General features: G+C 33.1%; 1 pseudogene; it reads right to left on the bottom strand.

Moving 5' to 3' along the window:
• Window positions 1-3,236: 3,236 nt before the first annotated feature.
• On the bottom strand, window positions 3,237-5,458 carry LOC142169478 (purine permease 1-like; annotated as a pseudogene).
• Window positions 5,459-7,597: the final 2,139 nt, after the last annotated feature.

The following is a 7,597-nucleotide window of genomic DNA, read 5'->3' on the forward strand; positions in this document are numbered from 1 at the left end:
AATCAACTGCCAGATGCATTCACTGACCTACCAAGGGTGACTAAGTCACATATTCCAGCTGCAAATGCTCTAATTCGAGTAGATTTCCCGGTAGGACAATTAATTAAAGCAAATGAGTTTAAACTACGCTTGAAACGTGATAGACCTATCGATTCTAAGGATAAAAATCCTCGAAAAAGAAAAGGAACAAATGATCAAAGTGATCATAATACAGAGGTAGTGACTCAAGAAGAGCACAAAGACATAACAAATGATAAAACCTCAAGGGAGGTTCAGGTACCTGAAAATGATAAGAATAGAGAGATCTCAATAAGTTATGTCTCAACGGGAAAAAAGATGGAACCGAAATAATATTGTTATCGATAACGTTTTTGCTTATAATGTCGCTATTGAAATAATGCAACAAGATGAGGATCTTGAATCAAAATCTGTTGATGAATGTAGACAGAGAAATGATTGGCCAAAATGGGAAGATGCTATCCAGGCAGAATTAACTTCACTTGCGAAACGTGAAGTTTTTGGGTATGTAGTCCAAACACCAAATGGTGTTAAGCCTGCTGGCTATAAATGGGTTTTTGTACGTAAAAGGAATGAGAAACATGAGGTACAAAGATATAAGGCACGCCTTGTTGCACAAGGATTTTCACAAAGGCCTGGTATCGATTATGAAGAGACGTATTCTCCTGTTATGAATGTTATAACGTTCCGTTATCTTATTAGTTTTGCTGTCCATGAAAAGCTTGACATGCATTTAATAGATGTGGTTACAGCCTACCTTTATGGCTCACTTGATAATGATATATACATGAAAATTTCTCAGGGATTTAAAATGCCTGACGCATATAATTCGAAGTCCCGAGAAATGTTTTCAATCAAATTGCAAAGATCTTTGTATGGTCTAAAGCAATCAGGTAGAATGTGGTATAACCGCCTTAATGAGTATTTATTAAAGGAAGGTTATATAAATGATACCATTTGTCCATGTATTTTTATAAAGAAAACAACATCGGAGTTTGTTGTACTTGCTGTATATGTTGATGACATAAACCTTATTGGAACTCCTACAGAACTCCAAAAGGCAATTGATTATTTAAAGAAGGAATTTGAGATGAAAGATCTCGAAAAAATAAAATTATGTCTTGGTTTGCAAATTGAACATTTGGCAAACGGGGCTTTTGTTCATCAATCTGCCTACATAGAAAAGGTATTGAAATAGTTTTACATGGATGGAGCACATCCATTAAGTACTCCGATGATTGTTCGATCACTTGATGTGAATAAGGACCCGTTCCGACCTCAAGAAAAGAATGAAGAACTTCTTGGTCTTGAAGTACCATATCTTAGTGCAATTGGTGCACTTATGTATCTTGCTAACACTACAAGGCCAGACATAACTTTTTCAGTTAATGTCTTAGCAAGATATAGCTCTGCTCCTACAAGGAGACATTGCAATGGAATCAAACACATATTGCGGTATCTAAAAGGGACTATCGATATGGGATTATTTTATGGAAATGATTGCAGTCCCGATCTTGTTGGTTATGCTGATGCTGGGTATTTATCTGACCCACATAAGGCTCGATCTCTAACAGGCTATGTGTTTACATATGGAAGCACTGTCATATCTTGGCGATCGACTAAGCAATCAATAGTGGCTACTTCATCTAATCATGCTGAGATAATTGCTATTCATGAAGCAAGTCGAGAATGTATATGGTTGAGGTCTATAATACACCTTATTCGAGACAAATATGGTTTGAAGTGTGATAAATTACCCACAATTTTGTATGAAGACAATGCAGTATGCATAGCCCAATTGAAAGGAGGATTCATAAAAGGGGATAAGACAAAACATATTTCACCAAAGTTATTTTTCACACATGATCTTTAAAAGAATGGTGATATCAATGTGCAATAGATCCGTTCAAGTGATAATATGGCTGATTTGTTCGCCAAATCTCTACCGACGTCAACCTTCAAGAAACTAGTGTAAAAGATTGGGATGCGAAAACTCAAGAACGTGAATTGATGATCTCATCAGGGCGAGTTAATACGCGTTGTACTCTTTTTCCCTTATAAGGTTTTGTCCCACTGGGTTTTCCTTGCAAAGTTTTTATCGAGGCAACCAAAAGGCGTATTTCTAAACATGTGTACTCTTTTTCCTTCACTATAATTTTTTTTTCTATAGGATTTTTTTCTAATAAGGTTTTAGCGAGGCACATTATCTATGGACATCCAAGGGGGAGTATTATAAGAGAAATCAAATTACGCTGGATATCTACTCTTCCCCCATGATCTTCTCAAATGCTTAATGACATATTCAATGACATCTTTCTATGCTTAATGACATATTCATTGACATATTTTTATTGACTTCTCATGCCTATATAAAGGCCTTATAATAGATAGAAAAAAACACACAATTGAAGAAGAAATAAGAATCTCTCTTCCTCTCTTTCTCTCTATATCTCTTAACTTGTTTTTCCTTGTTCGATATTGTTATTTTGAGTTATATTTATAACATAACCCATTTAGTTCTCATCTTTCTAGTTCAAGTTGTAAAATACGCATTCCAATCAATATCTTAATCGTTGAACTTTAAAGAGATTCTCTATAGCTAACAAAAAGTAAGTAATCCTTCTTTTTTTAAATAATGACACTATTTCATATTAGTTTGTTTAAAAAGAATATCACTTTTTAAATTTGAAAAATTAAAAAGGAAAAGAAACTAGAGCTGATAGCCTAATATTTCTGTGTCTCGTTGAAAGATAATTTACCCATCTAAAAAACATTAGTTTGCCAAATCTTGTTAACGATAAAAACTTCGACGGAATGCACTTTGTAGAGGAGGGGATAAAAAGGATATAGTGTTAGAAGGCAAATATAACCCTTTGCCGATACTAACATCGTTAAATTAAACTACTGTCAATGCAGGGAATAAAATCACACATTTATGTTAATTGAAGGTAAAAATTTATAAGTATGTAATATGTGGACTAAATCATAATTAAGTAACAATATAGAAAACAAAAATACTATTTTCCTTACCAGATTAGTACCCCAACCATGACTTGAGCCATGTAAATAGCCATATCCATACTACTGGTTGGCGGGGAATTTTGCATTTCCACTTGTGAAGAGAAAAATGGAGTGAAATTAAACAAATTGGGTTTTAGATAACATTACTTTTTAAGATGGAAGATATATTGAAAAAAAAAGAAAAGTGCTCACTTGAGTTGAATAAATTTCTCGTTTCAACATTAATGAATAGATACGTATTCCACAAAGTAGCGTACATTATTTTCTACAGAAAAAATACAAACTCTTTATCTGTATAGCCGTGAATAGTAAATCAAACAGACTCGGTACGCATTGTTGTCATCTCACTTTTTGGACTTTTGTTCTTCTCCTTCTTTGTTTGTCTGAACTCTCCGTAAAAGTATGAGACGAAACCCCAAAGAGAAAGAAAAAGAGCAAGGCCCTTTTCACCTGAAAAATTTTCCCTTAAAGAAAACTACAGCTAATACCTCAGTAACAGGAAGTAGAACTGCGATCATAACCCCAGACATCAAAGAAGAAGAGCAGTAAATGACTCCAATTACACCCACAAAGAAGCACTGCCAAATAATGGTAGTCCATACTATCACTGTATAGTATCTAGCTTCTCCGAGATTAAATTGTTTTGCCTCCCTTGATATTGCCTGCAAATTTCAATCAATATCTTAATCCTTGCTCTTTAATAAGATAGTGTATAGCTAAAACAAAATTAATACCGAGGAAGTATCTATGATACATCATCTTTTTAGGTAAATATGTTCGAATCCAATACTGCTCTAGTTTTCATATATTTTTGACATATTCAAATGTTGATACAACGCATCATGTACGCAAAATATCTTTAATCAATTTAAAAAAAATGTATTCCATGACAAAGAGTCTTCATCCGTATATGTGGGATATGAATAGTTTAGGGTTTCGAGCTAGTTCCTTCATTAATGTCCTACTGCTAATGTCAAACTCACAACTCTTACAGGCTTTTAATTTGTTCTCTCTTGACACTAAGATCAGAAAACTTTATGGGAAATGAAATGAGGAGAAATAAATGAAAAGACCAAAAAAAAATGATGGACTATTGATCGTTGATGAAGGCCTTCGGGATCTAATGGTAATAAAAGAGATATATTTTACGATCTCGATTTCAAATATATTTTAAGAAAAAATAAATTTATGAATATTGGGTCTTCAACATATTTTATAATATTTGTGTGTCTTTTAGAATTTTCAAAACTTGTGATTTTAAACTTTGCATAACATTGTGCAGTTATAAAAAGTTTCTTATTAAGGGTAAAAATGAGAAGTTTAAAGTTAAATACTTTCAAATGCAGAACTGTGTCATTTTATCTGAAATGGACTAATAGTGAAAAAGATTCAAATTATGTACCCTTAAACTGTAAAGTTCTTTTTATAAGGTAATTATCAATTAATATTTCATAAAATTTACCTGTAATTTTCTCGTAAATGACTTGATTGTGTAAAAAACAATTATGCATATAATTTAAACCAGCAAAAGAATAGTGTAAGATAAACTGCAATCGAGAGTAAGATGCTTGGGTAAAGGGGGAAACAATACCTGAAAGTCGTTATTGGCGATCATTCCAACAGTACAAAAAGCAGTAGCAGCAAAACACATGACCATTTGAATCTCCAATACTAATGTAGCAGTAATAGCTTGCTTTGCCTTCAAGTAAATTAACTCAATACAAGGCAAAATGACTCCATATAAAGCTGCTGCCAGAAGTGTCATCATAAAACCAAGAATATAGGCTTTACTTGTCACACCCTCTGGCCGATCACCATTAGATCGAACACCTAATAAAACAGCACCAACTGTCAGCAGAACCACTGCATTGATAGAGTAGGGTGTGAATTTCAGTTTCACTATGAAGAAAGCACCTATTGCCGTGAAGGCAAGTTGAGCCGCAAGAAGAAGTGAAGAGGTTGACACAGGAAGTTTTGACCCGCCCCACGAATAGAGAAAATCATCAAGACCAGTGACAATACCAATGATGAATGATGCAATGAAAATTCGAGGTGTTATCAAGTAATACTTGGCATTAGCGCCTTCAGTTTTTCGACGATAGAAGTATAGGATGGTAAGAGGTATAAGGGTGAATGGCCATCCAGCAGTTTGTAACCAACTGCTAAACCATACTCTTGAACCTCCTTCGACATAATATAGACGCATCATTAGAGGGCCACCGCAGATACCAACAGCAAGTATTATACAATTAATGAGCAGGAGGATTCTCCTCATAGTGGTGCTTAATCCTTGATGTTCCATACTTTTTTTCAAGCGATTTGGATACTAAGTTGGAGTAGTCTGCTGCTCAGGCTGAATGGTCTTCTTCTTCTACTAAAGTTTGGAATTTTGGATCTGTTGCAGTGCTGAGATCTGTACTCTGCTATTTATAAATGAGAAACATCTTAGTACATTCCAATGATTTGTTTCACGACATGGAGTGGCCCCACTTTAAGAAGGCTTTCTTCTGATTTAATTGATTGCAGTACTAGTATTTTTCATATGATTCACAAGGGAAGGATATAACAATTAAAAAATATTAGAGCAAAGACCAAAAAAGCAATGATTGTGAGTAGTTTTATTTATTATTAAATTGCAGCGTTGAATTTCTAGGAAAACTATTAGCACACCGTGGACTGGACTGTGCCGAGTAAATAGCCTTGCCTATTCTACTGGTTAGCGTTGAATTTTGCTTTTGCACTAATGAAGACAAAAATATGGATTAAAATTAACAAGGATGGGACAAACGTGGGTTTAGTTAAGAATAGAATAATTATGAGTGGGTCGGTAGAATTTTGCATTTCCACTTTTGAAGAGAAACATATGATCAGTCACCCATAAACTTAACGGGGCCATAAACTTAACGGGGAGTTTAGTTAAGTTGTTCGAATTCAATAACAGCTTTTCTTATATGAAAGCGTGTACAGAACCAGAAAGGATCCCCTCCGTTTCGTTTATGTGCACTTTTAAATGTTTCAATTGCCACAAATAAATGTGAGACATGTTTACAACACGACTAATAAAATAAAAAGAAATTAAGAAAAAGGAAATCAAATTTGGATGGCGTCTTGGTATTTTGTTTGGTTCATGTGCTAAAAGAATTTTCTAGCACATTAGTTTGGATACAATAATATTTTAGCTTCAGTAGAGTTATAAAATGACTCGGATGGATGGAGCATACAAACAAAATAAGAATTTTCTAGCATAGATTATTTTAGTATAGAATAATTATGAATGTGCATTATGTAACAACAAAGGCAAAACTTTGTAGTATAAGATAATCATTTTAAACTAATGTGAAACTTCATTTTTTTTTTATCGAAATCCATTTAGATTATGGGTCAAATCACATTAAAGGATAAATGGATCTAAAATGAGTATGACCCATATTAGCTTATGTGCCATTTATTTTTGAATTTTTATCATAAAATTTAATGCCATGTCATATTTATGGTAGGGGTTTGAGACAAAATGACTTTTAAGTGATAATGATAAAGTTTAATTACTTTTAAGTGACAAAAAATAATTAAATGATTCTAGTGAAATTGAAAGATAGTTCAATGACCATAAGTAAAATTAACCCTAAAGCGTAAAGACTGAGCTGATCAACAATGCTGTACCTTTGAAAATATTAGTTAAGCAATAGGGGTGTCTTATATTCTTTAACTAGTAAAGTATTGTGACACAAATTAGTGAATTTTGAAATAATATTTTATATAATTTAATCGAGATAGAAGAGTTGTTATTTTTTATATTTTTCCATACAAAATGATTCTATCTTGGCTACATTACAAATAAAAACAGTTTTAAGTGAATTAGAGCTTAGATTATTTATAAGATTTTCTTTTTAAATGATTAAAATGAAAAGAACTTTAAAGGAAATTTTTTATTTATAGATATACGAATATACATGGTTTTAATACATGATACTATAATAGTAGCATATACTAAATATATCTATTTAGGTATTTATTCTATTTGTTCATAAAAGAATAATATTAATCGTCTTGATGAAGTCTAAAAGCAAGAACAAAGACAGAGTCCCCTTGGAATATTTAGCATAAAATGGTATTAATAAATGTCATCGGTCGAGCTCGCCTAAGTCATAGCAAAATTAATGGCCGCGGTGTCGATATAAGTCGTGGTCGAGATATCAATAGAGATCACAGTCAAAATATCAACAAGGATCAAGGTCAAGATCGATTATTAGTAATAAGACTTGTAACGACTAATTTGTCATAATAGGGTATTAAAAAGGGGAATATTCTAGTGAATATTCCTGGTGTTTGTTCTATTAGACTTTTCTAAGAAAATAGGCCCATATATATAGAAAGAAGAGACAATGATAAGGGCATGTAATATTTTTCTGATAAGGAGACTTTGGAGAAGAAGACTCCTTTCGGATAAAAACACAAAGGCTGCCTTTTTATAAAGATTCTCGTTCATGTTATTCCCGACTTTCCCACTAGATCCAAGGATTGTTCATGCAAATCTTGGATCTATCTGTCATTCACCGTT

Source organism: Nicotiana tabacum, chromosome 15, assembly GCF_000715075.1.
Source record: "Nicotiana tabacum cultivar K326 chromosome 15, ASM71507v2, whole genome shotgun sequence".
In the NCBI taxonomy this organism is placed as follows: Eukaryota; Viridiplantae; Streptophyta; class Magnoliopsida; order Solanales; family Solanaceae; genus Nicotiana; species Nicotiana tabacum.